The sequence below is a fragment of the Saccopteryx leptura genome, chromosome 12 (assembly GCF_036850995.1).
Source record: "Saccopteryx leptura isolate mSacLep1 chromosome 12, mSacLep1_pri_phased_curated, whole genome shotgun sequence".
Taxonomy (NCBI): domain Eukaryota; kingdom Metazoa; phylum Chordata; class Mammalia; order Chiroptera; family Emballonuridae; genus Saccopteryx; species Saccopteryx leptura.
In genome coordinates this window covers 7,479,694-7,494,220 of record NC_089514.1, presented here as the reverse complement: position 1 = coordinate 7,494,220, position 14,527 = coordinate 7,479,694, and the positions used below count along the sequence as shown (strand labels likewise).

The 14,527-nt window shown below is 48.6% G+C and overlaps 1 protein-coding gene across 1 annotated transcript in view; it reads right to left on the bottom strand.

The window, feature by feature from the left end:
• Positions 1-14,527, bottom strand: part of AOAH (acyloxyacyl hydrolase) — a 124,467-nt gene that overhangs the window by 46,005 nt on the left and 63,935 nt on the right. The gene's annotated exons all lie outside the window — the stretch shown is intronic.

The window sequence follows — 14,527 nt, the reverse complement described above, 5'->3', positions numbered from 1 at the left end:
TTGGGAACTAGGGTCTTCATGTCCCCAGCATTCTCCCAGCTCAGTCTCTCTGGATCAACCTAAAGAAATGGGTTTCAATGGCCTGGGAGAATGCTGGACTCCTTGCTGCTCTCTGAGGAGCTCCCGGGAGCACCCCCATCGGGATTCCAGCAGGAGTGGACAGCGGCTGGTGCTGAATTCACAGGGCCGGGGGCGAAGGTGGGGGTGCAGCCGGCAGTGGGAGCCCGGGAAAGTCAGTCAGCGGCATAGCCTCTTCCTGGTTATTTGATTAACACTGAAATAATGCAAATCTGTGTCCTCCTGGTTAGTTTCAACTTCACTTACAATGGAATGGTGAGGCTTTAATACTCTTCACTGTGCAAAATCAGGGAAGATGCAGCTATTGCATCCTGATGTCTCAGGTCCAGTATCTCCTATGGTGATACAGTATCACCCTCTCGACCTGAACAGGGCTGTCAGGAGGATCAAAGGACAATGACAGGAAAGGGAACACGCTGTTTTATCAGCGGACAAGTAGATGCTCTACACTAGGAAACAGCACTAGGACAGGATGGATCACCTCCTGTCCCTTTCCAAGTGGACTGACTGTCCCAGGTTTTAAGAAGAGTGACTTTTATTACCAGCTAATAGAAAGGATTTGAGCAGACAAACAGAAGTCTCCACATATTTTTCTCCCTTAGTAAAATTGGTAGATAGAAATGAGAAGCAACAGCCATCAATAACAAAGGTTTTATAGACCCTAGCAAAAAGAGGGTGCTTAAATCATATCACATTAAACACCAAACGCCTTATTCACGCAACATTATACTCAGGACAGTTCAGGCACTGAAGGCAGGAAATATGCAAATGAAGGTCTCCCCCATCAACTCCTGCTCACTCCCCTCGAGTGTTTACAGTCTCAGGAAACGCATCTCAAATGTACCTTAAATGTACACATGTGGGAAGACTTAATATTTACCAAGAAAAAAAATCCCAGATTTGTAAAGAGCATCAGAAACTCCATGAGTATTGTCAGCTATTTCATTGCTTTAACATTTCTTCTGACTTATCAGTCAGCGACATAAAAGTGTTTTTTTATTCATGTCATAATTGCCATGTGTATACTATTTTGGTGTCGTATTTTTTATGTACTATTACGTGTGTGTGTGTGTGTTTCTATACATTGAGAAAGCCATTGGTTCCCATTTTTAAAGCCTCTTTAGTAAATAGCAAATACTTTGGTTTGGGGAATGTTTTAAGCCTTCACTTCAACCAGAAACTTGATTTGGGTTTGTCACAGCCCTCCTAAGTGAGAGGAAGAGTCACGGTATCCGTCACACATTCGTCTGGTGCCGCCGATTTCCCTGTGGCCAAGGGAATACATACTCTCGGTGCCTTTATTTCACTGTTTACCTTCGAGGCCTCCCCACCCAGCTGGGCTGCGGACGGTCCGCACAGTGTGTTCCCTTTCCTAGCACTCCTAACCGAGTTAGACCTACATTGATTATGTTCAAATAGCGCCGAGTCACCGGGAGGAACCCACAGCTAACCGCTGATGGGAAAAGATATGAGAAATACCATCCTTACGACCATTATTCTGCTCAGTGTGAAATAAGCCAGTCGGAGAAAGACAAATACCATATGATTTCACATACTTGGGGAATCTAATGAACAAAATAAACTAACAAACAGAATAGAAACCGACTCACAGATACATAAAACAGAGCGGCAGCTGTCAGAGGGGAAGGGGGTGGAGGCGCTGAGTGAAAAAGGTGAAGGGAGTGAGGAAAACAGCCACCACCACAACAAAAAGCAGACAGTAGCCCAGTGATTAACAGAAGGAAAGGGGGTGGGGGAGGTGAAAGGGCAAAGGGGGAGAGAACTTGGAAGGAAACTTGACTTGAGTTGGTTAACACACAATGCAATATATAGATGCTGTATTATAGAATTGTATGCTTAGCACCTGTGTGGCCTATTAACCAATGTCACCCTGATAAATTCAATAAAAAATAAAAGATTCCATAAAAAGTTATCATCAGTTAAATAATTTTCTTTTCTTTTTTTTTTTTTTAAACTTATTTCCCAGGAACTAAACTCTCACAGCAGAAAGATTTCCTTGTTTACCCAAAGAAAATAACTCCTAGGTTGATCTGTTGATAACGGAGCCAGGGTCCGAGGGCCTGGGAATCAGACAGCGGCTGTCTGTTTGGCGTTGGGACCACGGGTCTCCCGGGCCTGTCCGCCGGGAGCTGCTTCCTCTGTCTCGCGGGTGTGTGGGTGAGCCTTCCCTCTCGTGTCCCACCTCTCGGTCCCACCAGACCTGCCCCCTGCCTTCCGAGACCACTCCTCATATCCAAGTTCCCCCACTCCCCTCGATACCCTCAGTACCTTTTCTAAGGGAATACCAAGTTCAGAAACTTGAGCAGTCCTCCTTGACCCTCACACAAACTCTCCCGCTCGGGTCTCACTCCTTCAGGCTTTCCCCGGTGAGTAAGTCCGTACACGGACGCACACCTCTTCCTGAGGCTGGAATGAGCTATGATTCCCACATAACTGTTGCAGGTTAAGCCAGACAGGGGAAGGGAACTAATAGAGAGTCTTCCGTATGAGCAGGCGCTGAGATGGGACACTTACGTCAACTGGAAACGGGGAGAGACAGTCAGACAGACTCCCGCATGCGCCCGACCGGGATCCACCCAGCACACCCACCAGGGGGCGACGCTCTGCCCACCAGGGGGCGATGCTCTGCCTGACCAGAGCCACTCTAGTGCCTGGGGCAGAGGCCAAGGAGCCATCCCCAGCGCCCGGGCCATCTTTGCTCCAATGGAGCCTTGGCTGCAGGAGGGGAAGAGAGAGACAGAGAGGAAGGAGAGGGGGAGGGGTGGAGAAGCAGATGGACGCTTCTCCTGTGTGCCCTGGCCGGGAATCGAACCCGGGACTTATGCACGCCAGGCCGACGCTCTACCACTGAGCCAACCGGCCAGGGCGAGCCCCAACTTTTAATAGCCCACTTGTGTCTGGTCTCTGCTTCTCCCCTAAGCTGTCAAATCTCAGAGAACCACAACGTTGGCTGAGCTGGGTTTGCTAGTTGTTAAACACGAGGCTTCTTGGCTGCCTGCTGAGGGAGTGGTCTCGCGGACACCACTTTGGGTAAAAAAAAATCCAGAAACCCACTGAGAACCCAAGAGTGGCTGCCATCATTTCCTCCTCTGCTTCTCGGTTGATGGAAGTCAGGCATAATTTAGGAAGAACGCAGAACGAATGTTTCGGGGGTAAGTACTGAAATGATATGTGATCCTGCGCAGACACCTGCCTACATCCCCACTCACACATTCCCAGAGCCTGTTCTGCCCTGACATTCACCGGGGGAAGGGCAGCCACGAGGGGCAGCGGTGACTCACTGCCCATCTGGAGGTCCATCTCCAGTGGGGCCTGGCGGCTGATGTTCTGGGAGGACGGGGAGAGGAGAGAGCACCTGGCTTCTGCCTCTGGAAGCTCAGGCTTGCCTACAGCAGGCAGCACCGTTCCCACAAGCAAACGCTTTGATATAGACAGCTTCAAGGGTGTAGTTGAACTCTCTGAGTTTGATTTGTAAACTTTAGAATCCCATGAGCAGTGGAATGGATCTCATATTGAGGTTCCTGTAGCCCTATAATTCATTACAGACTGACAGCCAGAGAGAGAGAGAGAGAGAGAGAGAGAGGCAAGGAGGCACATTACACGCCAGCCTGTGACAGGCGCTCTGCTGACCGCTTCATCGGGCAGTTGTAAGTTGTTCCATGGAGCCCACTGTCCACAGGGGCACAGACAGGAAATACTTCCCTGCTGGGTAAACATGAAGACTGTCCTTAATTCCTCTGTGTCTCAGTTCCTTCATAAAAGGGAATAATAAGTACTTATCTCACTGGGTGGTTGAGAGGATTCGAATACATAATCCATGCATAAAGTTTAGAATGATAAGTGTTCAGTAGAAGTCAGCACGTAGAGATATTAATGCGGAAGTCTAGGTTACTATGTCAGTATGTAAAAGAGATACCTATCCCACATGTGGGGGCTCTGGGAAGGAATCTTAAAAGACATGTGATCTAGCCCTGGCCGGTTAGCTCAGTCTGTTAGAGCATCCTCCCAAAACAGCAAGGTTGTGGGTTTGATTCCCAGGCAAGGTACATACAAGAATCAACAAATAAATACATAAATAAGTGGAACAACAATTAGATCTCTTTCTCTCTCTCTCTTCCTTCCTCTCTATGTCTCCTGTCTCTCTAAAAAGATCAGTCAAGGCCTGACCTGTGGTGGCACAGTGGATAAAGTGTCGACCTGGAATGCTGAGGTCACCGGTTCGAAACCCTGGGCTTGCCCGGTCAAGGCACATATGGGAGTTGATGCTTCCAGCTCCTCCCCCTTCTTTCTCTCTCAAATGAATAAATAAAAAAAAAAATAAAAAGATCAGTCAATTAAAAAAAAATGAATGTGATCTAATGTGATTCTTGGAAGGTTAGTAAGAGGGAGTCAGGCAAAGAGTTTAAGCATTAGCAACACCATATGCAAAACCCCAAAGCTAAATTTATAGTATTATGTACAGGAAACACCAAGAACACCCCCCCAAAAAAGTGAACAACTGTAACACCAAGTATATCAATTATCTATTGCGATGTAATAAATTACCCCCAAATTTAGCACCTTAAAGCACACGACATACAAGCTGACCAGTAGCAATTACAGGAACCGCTCAGGGCCAGGCATGGCGCCTGTGCCACGCACATGTAAACTTCAACTTGAGCTAAATAAATAATTTTCAGGGAGAAGGGATAGTATTTCATCCCTGACCCCGTGCCAGTCCAAACACTTAAGAGGCACCCAAGGAACAGTCAAATAAAGAATTCTTGCAAAATATGACCAGTAAACATACAGAGGACAGAATGGCAGGCAATAATCTTTCATCCTTTTGTGTGAAAATGGCTCTTTTGATTATTTTGTTACCTGTCAGCTCCTCTAAGTTTCTCCCCTTTCCCTTTTCTATTATTTACTGTACGAGCTCTAGCCCTGTGATTTATTTATTCAGCGAATGAACCGAGGGAGGCATCTATCTAACTGTCCCCCACCAAATGAAAACTCATGGCACAGCTGGACTTGAGCGGATTCGATTCCTTCGGCCATTATTTCCTGAGTGGTTGGAGACGTGGATCCAAATTCATAGACCAGACGTGAGCAAACAGGAGTGTAAATGTCATGCTCTGACACAGACAATCCCACGTCAGTTTTTTTCATAGGGCAGGTGAAGCAAATTTCTTCACAAACAGGAAAAAAATAGCTCTCTTGGGGGCCAGAAACCAGGCAAATAGGGTGCGTGTCAGAAAGGTTGACTTCCGTGCAGGCAGGCTGTCATTTTCCTGGCGGGAGGATAGTGTTTGTTTGTTTTTGAGAGGTCACAGCTGGAATTCGGATCTGGAAGAAGCCCCAAGCTTGCAATCCAGCTGCGGAGGGAGGAACACGGGCAGCCGTGGCCGATGACCAGGCCTGAACCGTGTTCTCACTCCCCAGTTCCCCGCTCGTATAAGATCTCATCTTCTTCTTCCCCCATCTTTCATCTCACACCAGGAAGCTGTCACAAAACCTCACGGCTTCTCTTCTTCTGAATTATTATGGCACTAGGTTACTGCTCATGCCCCTGGCCAACCAGGTCCCTGCCTCCTCACTGTTGTGACCATTCCATTCTGCTGCTGTTGTGTGAAAGCAGTCATAGGTAATATGTAAACAAGGGAGCATGCTGCGTTCCAATAAAACTTTATTTATAAAAACAGGTGCAGGGCCACAATTTGCTGACTTCTGTGCAAGGGTCTACCAGACTCAGTTTGCGTCCGGGCTCCGTGTTTAACTATATCATCTCAGGTTAAGTTCACTAACCTCTCTAGTCTCTGTTTCTTTATCTATAAAATACACATGATAATAAGGATCACTTCAGTATTAAATGAGATCATACGAGGTACAAGGCCTAGCTTTCAGTTAAACATTCGATCACATTTGCTTGACGTTATTGTTGTGATTGTGACTTCACGTGTCTGTCTTCTCAACTAGACTTGAGGCTCCTTGAAGTTAGAGGCTGCTTGTCACGACCAGAGCACCAGTTGTCCACTTTTATCCGTTTTCTCCATCTTTAGTAACGTTACTCAGAAGGACTGACCTACTCACCCATCCTGCTGGCTCCCAAATACGTTGCCGACAGGAGACCGTGACCTCTCTGCTTCTTCCTAGCCTTCCTTCCTTGGGCTCTCTGTCGATCAGGCTGTAAATTCTTGGCTTGGTGATGCTATTCTCAACTTCTGCCTCTGGAATCTTTGGACCTTGTGTTTCATAACGCTTCCCCCGATTGTCCTCTGGGAGTGGTGGTTTAGCTCGTCCCTCTGACCAATCTTGCCGCCATGGCCTTGAGTGGGGCATGTCCAGGAGGTCACACAGAATCCAGTCTTGACCTCCAGGCCCTGGAGAAGGGCTGGGATGGGTATGCTCTGTCCCCATTATCCCGCCCCAGAAGTGGCCTAGAGGGAATTAGACAGCTGAATGAACCAATGAATAAATGGTATGTAGCAATCAAGTCTAGCCATCCAAAATTATTTCTAAGTGCCAAAATTTCCTCTTTCCACTTTCCGACTGATTTGATGTTCTGAGTGTTTCCCCTGTGATAAGTCAATTCCGTGAGACCCATTTCATGGCCAGGGCACTTGAGGGAGGGGGGGAAACATAGTGGCAGATCTAATGAATTAGGGCACAGGAGCCTGCACTCCAATCCTAGCAGCAGAGTGGATTGCACAGGTGTTCAGTGACTCACGCTGCCTCCCTGGGGAGGGGGGGGGGGGCTCTCTCCGTCTAATGTGCCGGGAAGCGGGCGTGTGGGCTGAGTAATTATAAATGCCTTGCAGAGGCATGGAGCTGAAAATAATTTCCTCCCGTCGTTTTTCATGACACCCAGTGTTCGTCTTTTTAATTCTCGCAGATGGCAGTGAGGGCTGAGGGCACTGATGTTTTCAGAAGCCCGAGCCGTCCGAGAGCACCCTCCTTGGCTGGCAGGTAAGACCCCAGCAGCTCACCTTGGGCAGGAACAACAGGGCATGGACGGACCAGGGCTCAAGGCAACAGCCCGTCTGGCTTGTGCCCCTGAACAGGGAGAGAGAGCGGAAGAGCGCTCTGTCTCTCGTGGCCTGATCGCTGTTGGAGGAGAGGATTCACCCTGGTGAACACCATCCTCTTGTTCTGACCAAACAGATGAGAAGCAGCAAGGAGTGAGGCATCTCTTCTCTTAACATCTTTAACCTGCCAGACCACAGGATGTGTGGGAGCAGAAAACGCCATTATGTTATGCTCAACTGTCCTAATGAACAGCCTTTCCTCATCCTAAAAAAATATATATCTATATATAGACATCTCTATATATAATCCAAAGAAATATGCCTTATATATATTTTTTTTTTCTGAAGTGGTAAGTTGTGAGGCACACAGACAGACTCCCGCATGTGCCTGACCGGGATCCACCCAGCATGCCCACCAGGGGTCGATGCTCTGCCCATCTGGGGCCATTGCTCTGTTGCAACCAGAGCCATTCTAGTGCCTGAGGTGGAGGCCATGGAACCATCCTCAGTGCCCAGGGCCAACTTTGCTCCAATAGAGCCTTGACTGCAGGAGGGGAGGAGAGAGACAGAGAGAAAGAGAGGGGGAAGGGTGGAGAAGCAGATGGGCGCTTCTCCTGAGTGCCTTGGTCAGGAATTGAACCTGGGACTTCCACAGGCCGGGCCGAGCCTCTACCGCTGAGCCAACCGGCCAGGGCAGTATGCTAGGTCTTTAAATATGTCTGGAGTCGATGTGCAGTTAGGCGAGGTGGCATGTCCCCAGTTTCCTGTGCACCATGTAAAGCAACCAGAAATTTCTGCTTAACGGAAGCCCTCCGCTCGCTGATAAAATTCGGAGGGCGGGGAGGGTGGGGGCTTTGATAGTTGAGGCCTGTGTTGTCGATGGGCTAATGAAGAGTCTCCCAACGCGGTTTACGAAATCAGCTCAAGGGGCGGAACGGAGCGCTCATGCGCAGCGCTTGGAGGGCCGTATCCGCTCCGCTGCCGGGTGCGCGTGCCTTTTCTGCAGCCGGATTCGGAATGCATTCTGCCCTTGACACAGCATGAGCTTCGATCTGGGCCGACACACCCCACGGACGGCCGCCAGCCGGGGCCGTGCTAGGGTTTTATGGCGGTGCCGGCGGCGACAGCGTGTTCCCGACTCGCTTCTCCCTCGGCTCGCCCAGCCCCCGCCCCCCATCCTGGTTCCGGTTCAGTGAAACGCCGCGTTTAATATTTTGGGAATAATTTTCGAGCAGATGGGACGAGAGGCAGGAGGGCGGCATCTATTGCTGGCCTCGGTGAGCTCGCTCCACCCGCCTGTCTTGTTCAGCAGAACAACTCAAGCAGGGATTTTTTTTCCAATGAAAGAGAAAAAAGAAAGAGACAGCGTGAGTGTTTTCAGATTTGTTCTTGGTCGTCCTTTGCCGTCTTTCGAAGTTGAGGTCTGTGTGACAGGGGAGCTCGTTTGGAACCTGAATCCTAAGGGCATCCGGAAGGGGCGCGAAGGTTGTTTAAGGAAGGGGAGGGCGGAGGGGAGGCTCCGGACCCCACAGGGGTGATGCTTCACACTCTCTTTACTGAACTACAGATATCTTTCCAAGTGAGCACGCTCCTAATCTAATTATCTGTAAATAGGCCTCCCCGGTACCACACTGCTTAACAGGAGGGTGGCAGGAACAGGAGAGAAGGGGCTACTCCCGGAAGGTCCCCGAGGCTGTGGCTTCCTCCGCGATGGCACTGTTGGGGGGGGGGGGTGTTGCATTTGCAGGACGGTATTCCGCTTTGCAGGGAGACAGAGGCAAACACACATTGCGTGGTCTGACAAAGGGGTTGCCTACCTCCTTGTCTGTGTTTCCCACAAGCCTGAGGCTCGCTGGGACCTGGGTTCTTTCCCCCCTGTCACCACTGTGTCATCAGCCTGTGTCACAAGGCTTGGCACACAGTAGGTCCTGGGTCCGTATTTGGCGCTAGGTTGTCTACACTTGCTATAAGCATTAAAAACCAAACAACCGGCCCTGGCCGGTTGGCTCAGCGGTAGAGCGTCGGCCCGGCGTGCAGGAGTCCCGAGTTCGATTCCCGGCCAGGGCACACAGGAGATGCACCCATCTGCTTCTCCACCCCTCCCCCTCTCCTTCCTCTCTGTCTCTCTCTTCCCCTCCCACAGCGAGGCTCCATTGGAGCGGGGATGGCCCAGGCGCTGAGGATGGCTCTGTGGCCTCTGCCTCAGGCACTGGAGTGGCTCTGGGTGCAGCAGAGCAACGCCCCAGAGGGGCAGAGCATCGCCCCCTGGTGGGCGTGCCGGGTGGATCCCGGTTGGGCGCATGCGGGAGTCTGTCTGACTGCCTCCCCGTTTCCAGCTTCGGAAAAATGAAAAAAACAAAAAACAAAAAACCAAACAACCAAAACCTGAGGCATCTGAGCTCAGCGTCCCTTGTGGAAGTCTGCAAGGCACGGCCCTCACACCTGGGGTGACTCCTTGTGCGGGCGAAGACATGTTTTAAACACTGGAACAACAAGGAGCGTTATCCATAGCTGCCAGAAAATGAAACCGTGAGTCAGCTTAAGATTTAGTCTTGGGTGAATGGTTTAGTCGTTGATGGCTTATCCACTGACAAAGACACTGGGGGACATAGACAACTAGAATAAGGACACAGACTAAGTAGTGATGTGGGGACATGATTATGATTAGTAGTAACTGTGAAAATGCACCAGTTGTACACTTGCTATTCCTGTGACTACCTTGTGCTTGTGCGTGCGCACATGTGTGTTTGTGTGTGTGTGTGTGTGTGTGTGTGTGCATTGTGGGGGGTGGAACACTGAGAAAGTGGAAAAATACAAGAAAAGTTTGAGATAATGGGGGGATTTTTTTTTTTACCTCTCAAAATTAATTCTAATATTGACTTTAGATAGTCTTTTTTTTCCCCCTAAGAAGAGTATTAAAAGAATATTTCAAAACCAATCTTGTACTCCAAAATGTTAAAACAACTCTCTCTGGGTGGTATAGTATTAAGTGGAATTTTTAACGAGTTGTTAATAATTTCTGTATTTGCTTATTTCTCTCCATTGAATATTTAACATTTATAATGAAATAAAAGCAATATAGCAACAAAAAAAAATTCCCTCTCTTCTCTCCCTCACTTGGGGCAGATAGACTTCCTCCCCTACTGATCTGGGGCAGGGCTTGTGACTTGCTTTGTCTGATGGGTTGTTGATGGAGGATGTGATTTGTGTCAGGGACCTTGTGTTCTCGCACATCTGCCATCACCATGAAAAGAACACAGTCCGGATAGACTGTCCAACCGAGAATAGTGAGAGACACGGGGAGCAGCAGTTCTTGACCCAGCCTTTAGGTTGGAGCCAAGACCAACAGAGCCCATTCTAGAACAGCGGACCCCAGACAACACGTGTGAGTGGGAAGAACTGATGATATAGTGTTAAGTCCGTGAGATTGGGGTCATTTGTACGGCATTGGTTTGACTATAACTCCATGTTAAAGTTTCCTTTTCGGCATCAACTTTCTAAACAAAATATTTCTCATTTACTATTTTGTTTCATCACTCTTATCGAATGGCATCCCACAGAGGTGGCCCAGGCTTAGAGTGACGGGACTGCTTTTAGCTCGGAGAGGAATGTTAACCTGAAGAGACATGTTAAGAACCGTAGAGCATCAAAAGCTTGACGTAAATGAGAAAACGACGCTAACCCGGTAACTTTGTCCCCACCACCAACAGCATCATGAGCATCTCGGCAAGTCTCATGAATCTCAATCACCGTTAGGCTTCGTTTGGGCTCCTCATTAGTCCCACGTCGTCACGGCTTCTCCCAGCCATTTTTCAAAACTATCTTCTGCCAGCAAGCGACAGGGGGACCCGGCGGGGTGGGAAGGAACCCCAGCTCAAGCCAGCACATGCTCATCTGCAGTATTTCAATCCATTTGTTGTTGCAAAGAGCAGATAGAAAATGTTACACTTCCAATCTCCATTGTCAGGACTCCAGGATGGGGCTGGCCTCCGGGGTGGGAGGAGTGATTTCTTTCAAGTGTTTCCTCAGTGGGTCCTTCTCTTCCCCAGAGGCTTGGCACTAGTGCAGCACAGGGCGCTGCGGTGACGCCGGGAGTGTGTGAAAGTCTGTCTTCCCCAGGGGAGCCCCCACCGCCGCCTCCAGAGGCCCAGACGTGAGGCAGGAAGGACAAGCACAAGGACATGGACCTGCCTGGTCAGCTGCCACCGCTGCCCTGCGTGAGCTGTGTGTGAATTCACTTGTGTTTGGTCTGATTCCAGCAGAAGGATTCCAAAGCTCTTTCGCGGCCGTCAGCTCACGGAAGCACACGGTCTTGCCTGACACGGCTCCTGCCCTCGCGGACAGCGTGTCTGGGTCGGTGGCTTGTTCAGGATGACAGCGACAGGAAATGATTCTGCTGTCTGTTCGCTATGTGTCTGCAAGGCGAGGCTGTGCTAGAAGAGCATCTACTGCAGCGGGCTTCTATAAAGATTAAAGTAACGCTCTGGTTTTCTTTAGCAGTTTCCTTAGCTATTTGCTGAAAACCAAACGAAACAACTCCCCCCAAATCTTGTACTATATAGTATTTGGTACATACATGATACAAGTTCATTGACAAAACTAGAAAAAAGGTTTCCCAGAATTCTACCATCCAAAGATACCAGTGCTGCCACCCTGATCTACAACCTTCCAATGAAATTCTTTGCACACACAGAGACACATATTACATGGTCGCAAAAACTGGATCATACACACCGCTTTGTAACTTGCTTTTTCCCCCGAATAAATGATCATAAACACATTTTCTTGCCAATAATGTATCTATAATATGTGCATTAGTGATTGCATAATATTTCATTTTATAGATAAAATAGAATTTTGCATATTTAATTTTAATTTTTTTTCTCATTTTTGCTCCTATAAATAACTTTTTGATGAATATTTGTGGACATAGAGTCTTGAGCCAATGGCTGATCAGTTTTAAAGGTATTTTTCCGGATGTGGAGCTACTGGTTAAAGCCATAAACACTGTACTGTCACTTTGTGCCTTACAGAGATGTTCAAGCAGCTTCAACTCTTATTGGTGGTACATGAACCCGCCCACTTTACCATATTCTTGCTAATACTAGGCCTTTATTGCTTCTTAACCTTTGTCTACTTGACAGATGATAAATGCTACTACCTTGTCATTTTAATTTGTGTCTTTGATTACCACTGAAGATAAAACTGTTTTTATATTGATTGGTTATATTTTTGACCATTAAAAATTCAACTTTTTTTTCTTCTTATTGATGCACAGGCACTTTTTGTTATTAGGAGATTGATTACAGGTTATATGTACTAGGGGATTGATTACATGTTATATATAATAACATAATATTTATGCCTGACTTGTGGTGGCACAGTGGGTAGAGCACTGACCTGGTATGCTGAGATCACCAGTTCGAAACCTTGGGCTTGCCCGGTCAAGGCACATACAACAAACAGCAAGCAATAACTAAAGTGAAGCAACGATCAGTTGATACTTCTCGCTCCCCCTCCCCCTCTCTCCTCTCTCTGTAAAATCAATAAATAAATTTATTTTTATTTTTATTTTTCTGAAGCTGGAAACGGGGAGAGACAGTCAGACAGACTCCCGCATGCGCCCGACCGGAATCCACCCGGCACGCCCATCAGGGGCAACGCTCTGCCCACCAGGGGGCGATGCTCTGCCCCTCCGGGGCGTCACTCTGCCGCAACCAGAGCCACTCTAGCGCCTGGGGCAGAGGCCAAGGAGCCATCCCCAGCACCCGGGCCATCTTTGCTCCAATGGAGCCTTGGCTGCGGGAGGGGAAGATAGAGACAGAGAGGAAGGAGGGGGGTGTGGAGAAGCAAATGGGCGCTTCTCCTATGTGCCCTGGCCGGGAATCGAACCCGGGTCCCCCGCACGCCAGGCCGATGCTCTACCGCTGAGCCAACCGGCCAGGGCCAATAAATAAATTAAAAAAAATATTTATAACATCTTGCCTGATGTTATAAGTATTATTCTAGTTTTTTTTGTCGTTTAATCTTATGACGTATTGACATTGCAGACATTTGAAAATTTTATGTAATTAAATCTAGTAATGATTTCTTTTAACCTTTACTTACCAATAATATCAGTCTCAGAGAGAACTGAACACTTTTTAAACAACATTTTTTTTTCCCAGAAAGACATGCGTCTGGTACGCCTCCTGGATCTCTGAATGCCTGGGAGTGAACTTCCGCGGCCCTCGGGCGAGAACGGACCGTGGCCGTGGTTTGGACCCACAACCTTTTGTCCCCACAGCTCCGCCGGGGTCTTCCCACTGTTGTCTGAAATTCAGTGTTGACAGATGTGTCCGCTGCCTGAAGGAGTTTTCCTCAGCGAGGGAACCCCCGGCGGGCAGAATGATCTCAAGGTTCTTCTCCATACTTGGGAAGAAAAGAGAGAGAAAACCGGACCGGACGAGGGGAGAGAGGCTGCTTTGGACTCTGGCCTGGCGCGCAGCGGGGGCTTCAGACCGAAGACAAGGTTTTTTTTCCTCAACTCAAGTAAACAGTCTTTTATCATTTATCCGGTCCCTGTTTCCGCTCTGCCTCGTGTTTTCTCTTCTTCTGAGTTTCCCGTTCCATCCTGGGCTCCCTCCTGCATGCCTCTTCTCCGAGTTCTAGAATTTTCCCCGCGGGCTGACTGGCTTGTCCCTTTTGTGTTTTGTGTTGTCCGACTTGCCAGCCAGTATTCCCCTGGCACCCTCCTGTTGGGGAGTGATGGCTCCACCCTGACCTTAGATTGTTCCTTGCTCACGGCCACGGTTGCCTCTCAAATTATTGTTGAGAACATGAATTTAATATTTCACACAATGTCACTCTCTCCTACAGCAAGGTTTTTTTTTTTTGTTTTGTTTTTTTTTTCCCCCCTCAAACAAACACTCCTCTTTTGAGATCATGAGCGTTTTTCTTTTATTTTTCTAAACGCCCAGCTGGGTCTCAGGCTTGCTCCTTGTGACAAAGGGAGGTCCATGCTCGCCCAGTCTGGGGACTTGGGAAGGTTCCGAGCGTGTTTAGGTTCACGTCCAAGTTCTTTAGCCTGAGAAGAAGGTGCGAAGAAGGAATCGATCATTTCTGTATTTCCATTTCTTTGAAGCAGAATTTCAGTCTTCCAGGAGACACCCGAGGGAACCGCACCCAGAGTGCTAGAGGACGCTTCCCCCAGGGGACCCAGGTATCCCTTCCACCAGCAGGGACGGCGGGGACATCGTCCCCCTTCTCCGATGGATATGCTGGCTCCTGTTCTGAGCCTGTCATGGCCGCAGCCTCACATTTCTCACCACGTTGTTTGAAATGAACTGAATTGAAAAGGATGTGTCTTTCACGGCAGATTTTGCTGAACAGGAAGACCTGCACCTGTTTGGAGCTGGCACCACATTTCGAGAGAGCGAACACAA